Consider the following 12,531-nt stretch of genomic DNA (forward strand, 5'->3'; position numbering starts at 1 on the left):
TCCATCCAGAGCGCAAGAATCCCTTGGGCCAGCTAGCTGTTAGCATTTAAAGTATTCAAAATATGTTTACGGTAGTTTGGCCATCCCTACCAATATTTCCGAGACTTGGCAGAAGCTGCTCCCTCCTGCTGGAGGACGAAACTAAAGCCCCACGTGGCTTGTGTGACCTCCTCAGTCACTCCGGGGCAGTGCCCTGACTAGAAGCTTGGGCTCCTGAAATTGCTTTTTAAGTATCCTGAGTTGCTCTGTTTACTTATCATGTGGGTTTTTTCCCCCGTGCCTTTTCTTTAAAAAATTTTTTTAAAATGTTCAATTACGGTTTCACTCAATATTATTTTTAAAAGGTTTTTTTTTTTTAATATAGAGATAGGTGAAGGGAGGGAGGGAAACATCACTGTGTGGTTGCCTCTCCCACGCCCCCTCCTGGAGACCTGGCCTGCAACCCAGACATGTGCCCTGTCAGAACTGAGCTGGCGGCGACCCTTTGTTTCACAGTCCGGCACTCAATCAATTGAGCCACCCCAGCCAGGGCCCATTCAGTGTTACTTTGTGTTGGTTATAGGTGTCAGCATAGCGGTTAGACACTCACATACTTTACACTGTGTTCCCCTGATGTTTGCTGTACACACCTGGCACCATACGTAGTTACTGCCATATTGTTTGCTGTACCCCCTATGCTGTACTTCGCACCCCTTGGACTATTTTGTAACTACCAGTCTGTGCTTCTTAACCCTTTAACCTTTTTCACCCAGTCCTTCACCTCTCTTCCCCTCCGACAGCCATCACTCTGTGTCTCTGAGTCTGTTTCTATTTTGTTTGTTCATTTTATTGTTCTTGAAATTGCACATAGAAGTGTAATCCTGCGGTAAATGTCGTCTGACTGGCATGTCACTGAGCATCATGCCCTCTGGGTCCATCCAAGCTGTTACAAGTGATAAGATTTCGTTCTTTTTATGGCTGAGTAGTACTCCATTGTGTCGGGGACCCCAGCTTGTATAGCCGCTCATCTGCAGATGGGCACTTGGTTTGTTTACATGGGGCTTTATTTAGTTGAAAAAGAATTTACTGGTGCTGGCTAGGTTTCTCCTTGAGGTGGGTGGAGGAGTCTCCCACCAAGCTGTCTGGGAGTGTTTGTGGCCCTCATGGTGCAAGTCGAGTGCTTCAGGGAATCATTTTATTTCCCGAATTTGGGCTGGAAGAGCTCAAGGGGTGTGTGAAGACGTAAGTACCGTGTGCTGCCCTTTCAGATTACCTGTGAAATCATAAAAGTCCCGACAATCATGGAGAACACAGACGTCTTTAAAGAGGCGCGTGCTCTCTGTCCCTTCTTTCCCTCTGAGCAGTCGTTCAAGGGCGGCCCTCTGTAGAGAAAGAAAAGAGGCCCTGGTCTCGCTGAGCGTGAGGTTTGGGGAAGAGGGCAACCACTGGGCAGCCACCCGGGCAGTGGCTGTGTGCTTTGGATCCTTGGAAGGGTGAAAATCCCTCCGAAAGGTGCTGGGTGGGTGGAGCCTTTGTGATGTGTTTGGTGGTGCTCTGAAGATTTCTTGTCTCTGCTCCTAAATTTAGAGCCAGCAGCTGCCGCTGCTTTGTTCTAACAAGTCGGTAATTTTCCATCCCCCTGGCTTGCTCGGGTTGCCTTAAAATATCTAATGACTCTGCAAGAACTTCTAAGCTGGTCTTCTTACTTTTTTAGCCCTACGTAGGGATGGGCATGCCATGTAGGCTCTTGTTTAGTGTTTGGTCATTTCTGTAGCTTCACTGTTGCCTTAAGAAAAATTAAAAGCTTCTCTTGTTCGGACATGAAGTATCGCCTCTTGTCCCGCCTTACTACCCCCTACCTATAAAATACAAACACTCCTACATTGTCTGATAGACAGAGGTTTAGCACATCATGTGTTATAGGATATGGCATTCAATGTCTTTCATCTTCAAAAGCAAAAGTTTGCTTTTTACTTCTTAGTTGTCCATTTATTTATTTTTTAAGATTCCATGGGCTTTCCCAGAATTCCTTAGAGGTGTTTTATGGGTGGGATCATAACTTTATTTTTCTTTTGTAGGTTTTTTATAGTCTGGGATTTGCTTCAAAATTGTCCAGAGGAGGGGAAGGGTCCCTGGGCTAATGAAACAAGACTGGCCATGGTTACTGTTGCCATGGTGACTGTAGACATGGGCGGTGGAGTGTGGTTCGCTATACTGCCCTCTACTTTCATGTATGCCTCACATCGTCCAAAGTAAAAAGGTTTAACTTTTTTTGAGAAACATTATTCCTAACAATCTCCCTTTAACAAAGATGATGCTAATGGTAGAAGTATTGCCACCTATAGAAGGAAAATAGGTTACATTTATTTTTCTTTGACTTGGGTAGGTACATCAAAAAGATAGGAAAATTTTAGCCTAGCTGGCATGGCTCAGTGGATTGAGCACTGGACTGCAAAGCAAAGCGTCCCTGGTTCGATTCCCAGTCAAGGCACATGTCTGGGTTGTGGGCCAGGTTCCCTGTGAGGGATGCGCGTGAGGCAACCACACACTGATGTTTCTCCCCCTCTCTTTCTCTCTCCCTTCCCCTCTCTCTAAAAATAAATAAATAAAATCTTTTGAAAAAGATAGGGAAATTTTATTATAATCTTCATCTTCACTCAGCCTAGAAAGTGCTAACTCTAAAGTGTTGTCGACATTCTTATCTTTTCAGAACTCTCCATCAATATGAGTTCCCAGGTACAACTCACTTAAATTGTGTTACAGTCCCTCCCACGTAGCAAACTAGTGTTTCAAAAAGGTTATCGGACATTTTAATGTAAGATGTTACACCTTCGCCTTGCTGGTGGCCAGATTTTTCTTTCTTAACATTTTACTTACTTTTAGAGAGCAGGGAAGGCAGGGAGAGGGAGAGAGGGAGAAACGTGGATGGGACACCGCAGACGGCCGCTCTCCTGCGGGACCGGTTGGCTCTCTCAGCCTCTGCTTGGAGAGTCCATTGGGAAGAAGGCCCGGGTGCTGAGCCGCCTTGGAAATGAGGCGAATGCAAACGCCACCTGACACCGGGGAAGAAAAGAGGAAACACCAAAACTGTAATTTTAACAGCTTCAGTAAGTTGACACGAGCAAGCAGTTTTCTTTCTAAAAAAAAAACCAGTTATTTCTGAAAACAGTGATCAGAAACCAGGAAGTCCCGTTTGCTTTTGAGCATTTCACTATCGCAGCTCGCAAAGTCCCTTCCCAGGAGTCCTCAGCATAGAAGCCTTTTTTCAAAAATTATATTTTATTGATTATGCTATTACAGTTGTCCCAGTCCCCCCCCATTGTCCCCCTCCACCCAGCACCCCCCACTCCCTCAGGCAATCCCCTCATTGTTCATGTCCATGGGTCATGCAGGTAAGCTCTTTAGCTACTAACTTCCTATGCTGTACTTTACATCCCCATGGCTATTCTGTAACTACCTATTTGTACTTCTTAATCCCCTCACCTCTTCACCCACCCCCCACACCCCCTCTCATCTGGCAACCATCAAAACACTCTCTGTATCCATGAGTCTGTCTCTGTTCTTGTTTGCTTAGTCTGTTCTGTAGATTCAGTCGTTGACAGATNTCCCCTCATTGTTCATGTCCATGGGTCATGCAGGTAAGCTCTTTAGCTACTAACTTCCTATGCTGAACTTTACATCCCCATGGCTATTCTGTAACTACCTATTTGTACTTCTTAATCCCCTCACCTCTTCACCTACCCCCCACACCCCCTCTCATCTGGCAACCATCAAAACACTCTCTGTATCCATGAGTCTGTCTCTGTTCTTGTTTGCTTAGTCTGTTCTGTAGATTCAGTCGTTGACAGATGCGTATTTATTGCCACTTTATTGTTCATAGTCTTTCTTTTCTTAGATAAGTCCCTTTAACATTTCACATAATAATGGTTGGGTGATGACGGACTCCTTTAGCTTTTCTTGTCTGGGAAGCTCCTTATCGGCCCTTCGATTCTAAATGATAGCTTTGCTGGGTAGAGCAGTCTTGGTTGTAGGTTCCCTGCTTTTCATGACTTTGAATAATTCTGGCCAATCCCTTCTAGCCTGAAAGTCGTAGAAACCTTTTTTATGTTAATTTTTTGGTGTGTCCTTGCTGGTGGCCCTTTAGAGAAACCAGGATTGTGGATGTCGCAAGCAAGATCGCCACCTACCTGCAGAAATGATCATGACACACAAACACCAGGGTGGCATTTGATTGGTTGGGCTGCTGGGGAAGCAAGTCAATTTAAGTTTTCACTGGCTGGACTTTCTTGGACAATGGACAAGTGAAGATGTATATTTATTTACTTCAGGAAATGAATGAAAGCCCCAGTGTACCCACTGGAGGGGAAATGTTCCCATTTCTGTTGCAACTCTCCTGAAATGCTCTAAGCCTCTGGAACAACCTGTGTGGTCCAAAATGGATAATGTTTTATAAACTCGCCATGTGAAATAGAAGCTCTAAAAAGACATCGTTTGATGGATTCGTCAGTTATTAAGTTTTAACTATCACTCTAACCCATAACTTCTTCCACAGAACGCATCCTTTTGCAGGGTCATAGGAATAACAGAACCCTTCCTTATGAGGAAGTGATTTGTCATCCATGACCAGTTTTTACCAGCATGGCCTGTGCCCTGTACCAGGCTGGGTGGCGGCGCGCACCAGACGTGTTTACCAGGTCCCTCTCTGCAAAGGCCACACAGTCTTTCATTCCACTTGTGTGGCGTTGTATTTTTAAACCGCGCCCCGTGGATACCCTTTTTAAATCCTCTGCAGACTCCATGTGGGTGCAGCACCTGTCCCGCTCAGCAGGCCCTTCCTTTCCTGACACGTATTTTTCAAGAGAACATTTGTCATTTCAAGCACACCCGTTGGAGTTGAACTGATCTGGGTGTGCGTCCCAGCCCCACTACGTACTGGCCGTGTGACCTTGGGCACGTTGTTTGGCCTCTCTGGGCCTTGAGTCCCCTCATCTTCAAAATGTGGATCATAAATTCAGTGTCACAGGGTTGCTGTGAGGATTAAGTGAGATAGTATGTGTTAACACACTGGGCAGAGAGTTTGGCCCAGCAGTAAAAATACATTTGTGTTGTGTGTCTATATGTGTATAAATTAAATGGATCACACTGGTTTTGCTCCCTGACGGGAGGAGACAAGAATATTTCCAAGAGTTTTACCCTTTATTGCTCAAGCTTTCTGGAACCATTGGGACTCTTCATATTGAGGCAAAAAGTTTGCTTCCCCGATTTCCCACGCAGTTCGTTACACCAGTTTCTTCCGCCCACTGGAGTCGCTGGCGAGCTTGAAAGCACTACTGATGCCCACACCCCACACCCAGCACCTGAGTCCATTTGTCTGGGGTGGGGCCGGGGCGTGGAGGGGTTTTAAGTGCCCAGATGATTCTAATGTGTGGCCAGTATCACAGACCACTGTATGAATGCTTGGCTGCTGTATTCCTGAATACCGTTATTCTCTTAAGTCCCAAACCATCCAGAAACTGCCTGCAACGTTCCCTCCCATGGAAACAGAAGGAGGTTTAGCACAATGGCACAGACGCCTTGAATTTGCTCTAGAACTTGATGCCATTTCTTTGCGTGTAGCCACCTCTCGGATCAGACAGACAGCCTTGGGGGGAGATGACTTCCCTCGTCCAGTCCACGGTGGGAACCAGGCTTTCCCCGGGGGTGAGGGAGAGACGGTTAGTGCTGCTGACGAAACAGCCTGTACTGTTGGTGTGGCTGCTGGGGTGAGAGACTGTCGGCTTGGAAAAGCTGAGGATTCTCTTTCTCTCCTCGTCTGCCAAATAAAGCCCAGTGAAGCCAGCCCCGTGACCTGACAGGCACGCCTTCATAGTCACTGGCACAGCCGAGTCTATTAAAATGCAACAGTGGCCTGTTTTGTTTCTACAGCTAAAACACGTGCATCTCCATGTGCTCGTTCAAATTATTGGACCTTGCTGTTGCAGAAACAAAACGGCTAACCTCCTCATTTTAATGAAACGACTTCAATTCATTGTTGTTTGGGGTGATATTTTGCTGGTAATGGTGGTTGTTTCTCTGAACACAATGTGACAAAAATAATTCTCTTCAGTAGTCATGACTACTTCTCGAAAATTAAATATGATCCTGTCCCATGACTTTACAAATACCGGCTTCCCTTAGCTTGGATTGTTAAAGGTATGGTAAAAAGGACACATAACGTAAAATGGACCCCTTTGACCATTTTAAACCTTGTCAAAGTGTGCGCTTCAGTTCAGCAGACGTACACTGTGGCACCGCCGTCTGTTCCAGAGCTTATTATCTTCAGCCCCAGGCCCATCTCCGAAGCCACGCTCCTTTCCTGTTTCCCACACACTCTACAGTCAGACTCCATTTGTGTGATCAGTAGGTAGGGCAGACGGCAGACCGAGGCAGAGAGGAGAAGGGAGGCACCTCTCACCCACAGACGCCGCAGTCTTGACCCTGGCCCCATAATGCTGCCAGGTGTCCCAACACCACAGCACACACCGTGCAGACAGAGGAGGAGGGCAGTCCTCGAAATTCTAGGTATCGTTGGCACTATCTGGGAAAGAAAGCCTTCGAAACTGTACTTCCATCCCAAGGCCTATAAGGCGGGAAAGGGCCCATAGTGCCCAAAGGAAGAAAGCCATAAACCCCTTTGGGTATTCACGCCCTCCCCCCAACTGGCACCACCTGTACCTGTCAATCAATATGTAACTTCTTCACCCCCATCCCACCAGCTATATAAGTCCTCAGAACCAAGGACCTGGGGCTCTTGCCACCCCTGCTCTTGCCTTTCTCCCCGACCTGGGTGAGGGCCGTTCTCTTCCATGAGAACATTTCACCCATAATCCCTGCTTGCGTGCTAATGGACCTGCCGATCTGTAATTCTTTACTGCGTTGGCAAGAAGAACCAAGGTTGTCCCACAACAGTATTGAGAATAGGCAATGTATAGAGACAGAAAGCAGATTAGTGGCTTGCTGTGGCTGGAAGTGGGTGTTGGGGAGAAATAGGCAGTGACTTGCCAATGAGCACAGATTTCATGATAATGAAAATGTGCTAAAACTGATTATGGCAGTAGGTACGAGTATCATTCTCGTTCTTATTCAGTAAGTGCTTATTGGCCAATAAGTGTGAACAATATGAAGTATTTTTTGAAATAGTCATTTGTGTTAATGATTATTTATAATGAAAGGTTTTTTAAATTACTTTACTCTTTGAGCTCCACAGAGGGCTGTTGGTAAATGTTCCTTCCTATATAAAAGTAACACATGCTTATTCAAGAGAAAGCAATACGCCCCCCGCCACATTCTTAATCTGCCCCCCTCCCCACATTCTTAATCTGCTCCTCAGGGTGTGGATGTGACCTGCCAGACACTTCTACATTTATCTTTTTTATTATGTGCTTTAAAAAAAAAACCCCACCCAGACCAGAAATGAGGTCACATGCTGCAGCCTGTTTTGTAGCTCATTTTTCTCCTTTAGCAGTAGCAAGCCAGGCTCTTTTGGAGGTCTGGGTGTTGAACTGAGACCCCTCCATGGACTGGTGAAGAGTCCTGTCCATGCAGAACTTGCCCTTGGGGCAAAGGGGGCCTTGAATGTTGCCATCTTGTTTAGGAAACAGACCTCAAGCCACCAATGCAGTTTGCAAAGGGATCCTGAGAAAAGAGCCATTTTTGTCCTTCATAAAGCACCAGCCTGTGTTGGATGCCATGTGCCTTGAACCCATGAAAACTCCAAACCTTCCCGGGGCATCACGAGGATCCTAGGTGGAACTGAACAAGAGAAGGCGGGGGCAAGATACGTGGGTTTGCTGCCAGATCGGATTCTTGCTGTGGGGGATCCCAGAGCCCCAACACGGGCATGTTTAGGTCACCTTTCCCGTTTCCTCTGGGGCTTTGGTCGCTGACATTGAGAAATATAATGACGAAATGACTTATATCCAGAGAAAGTTCCTCCCAGGAAAACTAATTGTAATATTCACTCAGTGCGCTCAGGAAATGATGTTTTTTAGCATGTAATCAGCTAGCACTGTGGGACACAAAGAAAATCATTTATGCTCGTATGGGAAGACCTGTATAAAAACATTTCTTGGACTGTTAATACTTTAAAAACTGGACATACTTCAAATTTCTCTGGGCAGGGCAAGGAAGAAATAAATTGAGGCATAGTCATAGACCAGAGTATTTGACAGCAAGGATAATGAATGGACTAGATCTCAGAATAATATGAAAGAGCAAGGAGCAGAATGTTGTATGTTGTGTGAGACTGTTCTAAAAATGCACAGAATGCTGCGTAGGGTTTGTGGCTATGTGTGCGATTTTAAGTGAAAGTGTAGAGAGTGCCGGAGGTCCTGGTGGTGATGCCCTGGGGGAAGGAGGGAGGGAGGGAGGGAGGGAAGGACTGACTTTCCTCCAGGGCACATCTGGGACTTCGCCTGCACCTGTGATGTTAATTTCTTTCTTTTTTATTGTGGTAAAAAAAAATAAAAAGAAAAAACAACTAAGAAAATTGGCCATCTTCACCATTTCTCAGGTTGCATGCAGTTCAGTAGTGTGAGCACCGTCACGTTGTCGTGAGACAGGTCTGCAGCACTGTTTGCACTTGACCAAACCGGTCCCCACTGCGCTGTGACTCCACCCCCAGCAACCCCTGGCAGTCACCACTCCGTTCTCTGCTTCTCTGAACTTGACTCCTCTGGAGCCGTACAGTAATTACCTCCTTGTGACTGGCTTATTTTATCGAACATAATGTCCTCAAGACTCATCCTTCTTGTAGCATGTGACAAGACTTCCTCCTTTTTTTCCTAAGGTCGAATAATGTTCCATTGTATGTCTACACCCCTTTTTTTCTAATCCGTTCATCTGTGGATGGACACTCCGGTTGCCTCCACCGTTGGCTGCTGTGATCAGTGCTGCACTGGAGACACAAACCAGGGCTGGGAGCTCTCTAGGTCCCGCATTTGAGGTTAAGTCCACACCTCCCAGTGTCCTCCTGCCTTAGAAATCTTCCAAGTGTGTACACACACACGTTCCTGCCAGCCTGGGGCTTTTCTGGCCTTCTTAGCAGGCAGCCAGATGTCCTTTCTCCCACGGACTGTGTGGAAGCTGGAGGTCCCAGACGGGGTCTGGCCATGGCTGCCCCCTTTAAACAAGAGCCCTGCTCTCCAGTGCCCCCAGGCCCCATTGCTCCCGATTCATCCGACCTACGATGCTGGTCGGATGCTGATAGGTGTTGTGGCATTCCATCATCACGTCTGCTTCGCTGTTTCCTCACGGCAGTGGTGAGAGGAACGTGAAATGGTTTTTGGGACCGGCCTCCATCAACAATTAGGGAATGGACGGTCAGTGGACAAGGTGGGGTGCTTCACGAAAAGGTGAGGGCGGATTTGTGGAAGCGAAGGCTATTCCTTTCGGTTTGTAGGTGAGGAAGGTATAGCTGTCTGAGAAGTATGCAGCTGAAGATTCCATTACAAATAAACCACAGTAAGACTAGCCAGCATCTAGAAGTGATGAGTGGTAAAGAATTCGTGACAATAAAAGGGATTACAATTTCAGAAAGATTTGGCTTTGAACGTGTGTGGGGCATGCTGTTGTATCACGCATGCCATCCAGTTATGGGTCCAAGTGGGATAGTGCCTGCTTTTCACCCGCCCCTGCCGTTCCTATTGTCGAAGAGACGTTATGAATCAACGTTCGTTTGTCATACGTGCCGTAAAAATCCCGAGGCGGGAAAGACACTCCGAGCACCAGACCAGTGGACCAGTCAAGTTTCCTTGGTCAGAGGCAGCAGAAACGGCCTCACTCCTAGTGAGTCAGGAAAGAAGTCTGCTGGTCGGGTCTGCACTGGTTCAGAGGAGCCAGGTCCCGGGCAGGATGCAACTGCGAAGGACCCTCAGTGCCGCTGCAGAGCCGGGGAGCCTGCTGTTGGCCTGGCTCGGCAGCGCCAGTGGTTTTGTTCTTTCTGCCCTTTGGCTCAGGCCTGGAATTCCAGGAATGGGAGGCCCTGGTGAGCCTGGCGTGGCTCACAGGTCCGCCCCTGAGGGGTTATCAGGCCTGTGTGGTGGTATTACTCTAATTCGCAAAAACGAGGGGATGGCTAAGAGAGGTTCCGTGAAGGATAAAAATAGGATGGAAAATAGAAGCGTATCAGAAAGGGAGTGGCCCAGGTTCTCCAGGGTGATTGATTCCCTTATGCCGAGACAGGTGAATCTGAGAGGATCATGAGTTTGAGTAAGCAGCCAAAAATCTGTCAACAAAACCAAACAGCAGCAACAGCAGCAGCAACAACAACAACAAACAAAAGTGAGTTCAGCAGTGGCTACCTAGAAGTTACATTTTCCTCTACCGAAAATTCTGGTGTGTGTGGTCTGTAGTAAAGCCCCATCCCTCAGCCCTGAGCATCACCGCAGAAGAGGGGGTCTCGAAAGACTTCTCACCGTGCCCTGCAAAGCAGGGCAGAGGACACGCCTTGGAGTCACCTTTGCTCTCACCAGCTTCTGGAGGAGCGTCCAGGAAAAACATGTGGAGGCCTGAGCTGTCAGCAGCTGGGAGGGGAAGGGTTGCCTTAGGGCAGGTGCAGTCGGCTGTGCCCCAGACTGTGGGGTGTTCTATCAGTGCAGGCGAGCAGTGCCCGCACCATATTTGGGTGGGCAGGTACGTTGCTTAACTACTTCACAAACCAGTGGTGAGTAGGAAGCCCTGCTCAGGTGGTGTGTGGTACATAAATGAAGGAGTCCTGGACTATTCCTTGTTCTGTTAACTTCACAAGAGATTTTGAAACATAGGAAAGCTCTTATTGGCATATTTTATTTTATTTTTTACCTTTGTTCCGGCTGAAATATTTCTTTTTTTAATTAAAGATTATTGTTTATTTATCTTTAGAGGGGAAGGGAAGGAGAGAGGGAGAGAAATATCAATGTATGCTTGCCTCTCCTGCGTCCCCTGCTGGGAACTGGCCTGCAACCCAAGCATGTGCCCTGACTGGGAATTGAACCACAATCCTTTGGTTCCCAAGCCCACCCTCAATCCACCGAGCTATGCCAGCCAGGCCTCTTATTGGCATATTTTAAAACCACTTTCCAAGTCTACAGCAGAATGGGAAGAAACATTTTCCGGGAGAAGCAACCAAGCAGCCTAGAAATCCACCCATCACTCTCTCCCAGGATAAAACCTTCAACTTCCCAGAAGAAGTTTTCAGCTTCCCCGGTTTTGAGTGTGATGGGGTGAGCCCGGGAGCACCTGAGAGCCGTCATCAGTGGGGGAAAAAAATTACTCCATGATTTTGGGATCCATGTCCAATGTGAACATCGAGAGCGGTCTGACAGCTGCTGCAACCCACTGTGATTCCAGAAATCCTCTCACTGAGAGTGGGATTCTCCGACTTCACGAAGGTAGAGAGTAAAAATGGAGGGTGACTGGCAGAGAAACTACCTGTTTCACGCTGTCACATCCTGGACATGGAGCCCTTGGCATCAGATTGCAGGTGAATTTCCTTTCAAAGATATAAAACCGTTATTACTATTATTACTAACTGGGAAGAGTTCAATAAGAATTGTTAAAATTGTAATGACTCCTTTAAAAATTCACCTAAAGTCGGCGGTCAGCACGAAGTGGCCCAGAGAGGGCGAAACTCTGAGGCCTGCTGTTCACCAGGTCCATGGCAGGACTCGGAGCCTTTCTTGAGGGTCACACAAGGAAACTGCCTTTCTGTCGGCCTGCCTGGGGCTGCTTTTTGCGCAGGGACGTAAAGACGACTCCGACTCCAGGGGCAGTTTGGAGGCAGTTGGGGTCAGGTGCACTAACCTCACTCAGCTCCCGACTCCTGCCCGGTGGCCCAGGGACTCTGGCTCCGTCCCTAGTTCTGCTTCCACCCCCTGTAACAGCAGCAGCACAGGGGCCAGGCTGAGAAACACAGCCGTAGAGATGGGTCACCACCCTGGTGTCGGAAGCCTTGCCCCTGCCACTTTCCAGGTGTGTGGCTTCGGGGAAGTGACGGGTTTGAGCCCGAGTATCCACCTGGGAAGCTCTGGTCATTCCTTCCTCCGGGAAGGGTGATTGTGAATTTTGAACAAGAAAATATGAAAGCTCATAGAGGCCCACTATGCAGGACCTACCAAAGGATCGATTCCCGCTTCTCCCATAGCCAGCAATTTTCCCAATCTGTTCTTTAAGCAGAAACCAGGCCCTGCTTGGTGTTAAAGGTGTTAGAGGATGATGAGACACTCAGGGCGCAGGGGGAAGGGACAGTGGCCCTCCCTCCTTCCACCGGTCACCCATCTATGGCTCAGTAAATGCTTCTTGAGGGCCCATGCCANATATGAAAGCTCATAGAGGCCCACTATGCAGGACCTACCGAAGGATCGATTCCCGCTTCTCCCACAGCCAGCAATTTTCCCAATCTGTTCTTTAAGCAGAAACCAGGCCCTGCTTGGTGTTAAAGGTGTTAGAGGATGATGAGACACTCAGGGCGCAGGGGGAAGGGACAGTGGCCCTCCCTCCTTCCACCGGTCACCCATCTATGGCTCAGTAAATGCT

The sequence above is a fragment of the Sturnira hondurensis genome, unplaced genomic scaffold, assembly GCF_014824575.4.
Source record: "Sturnira hondurensis isolate 20B ecotype Veracruz unplaced genomic scaffold, ASM1482457v3 Scaffold0003090, whole genome shotgun sequence".
Lineage (NCBI taxonomy): Eukaryota > Metazoa > Chordata > Mammalia > Chiroptera > Phyllostomidae > Sturnira > Sturnira hondurensis.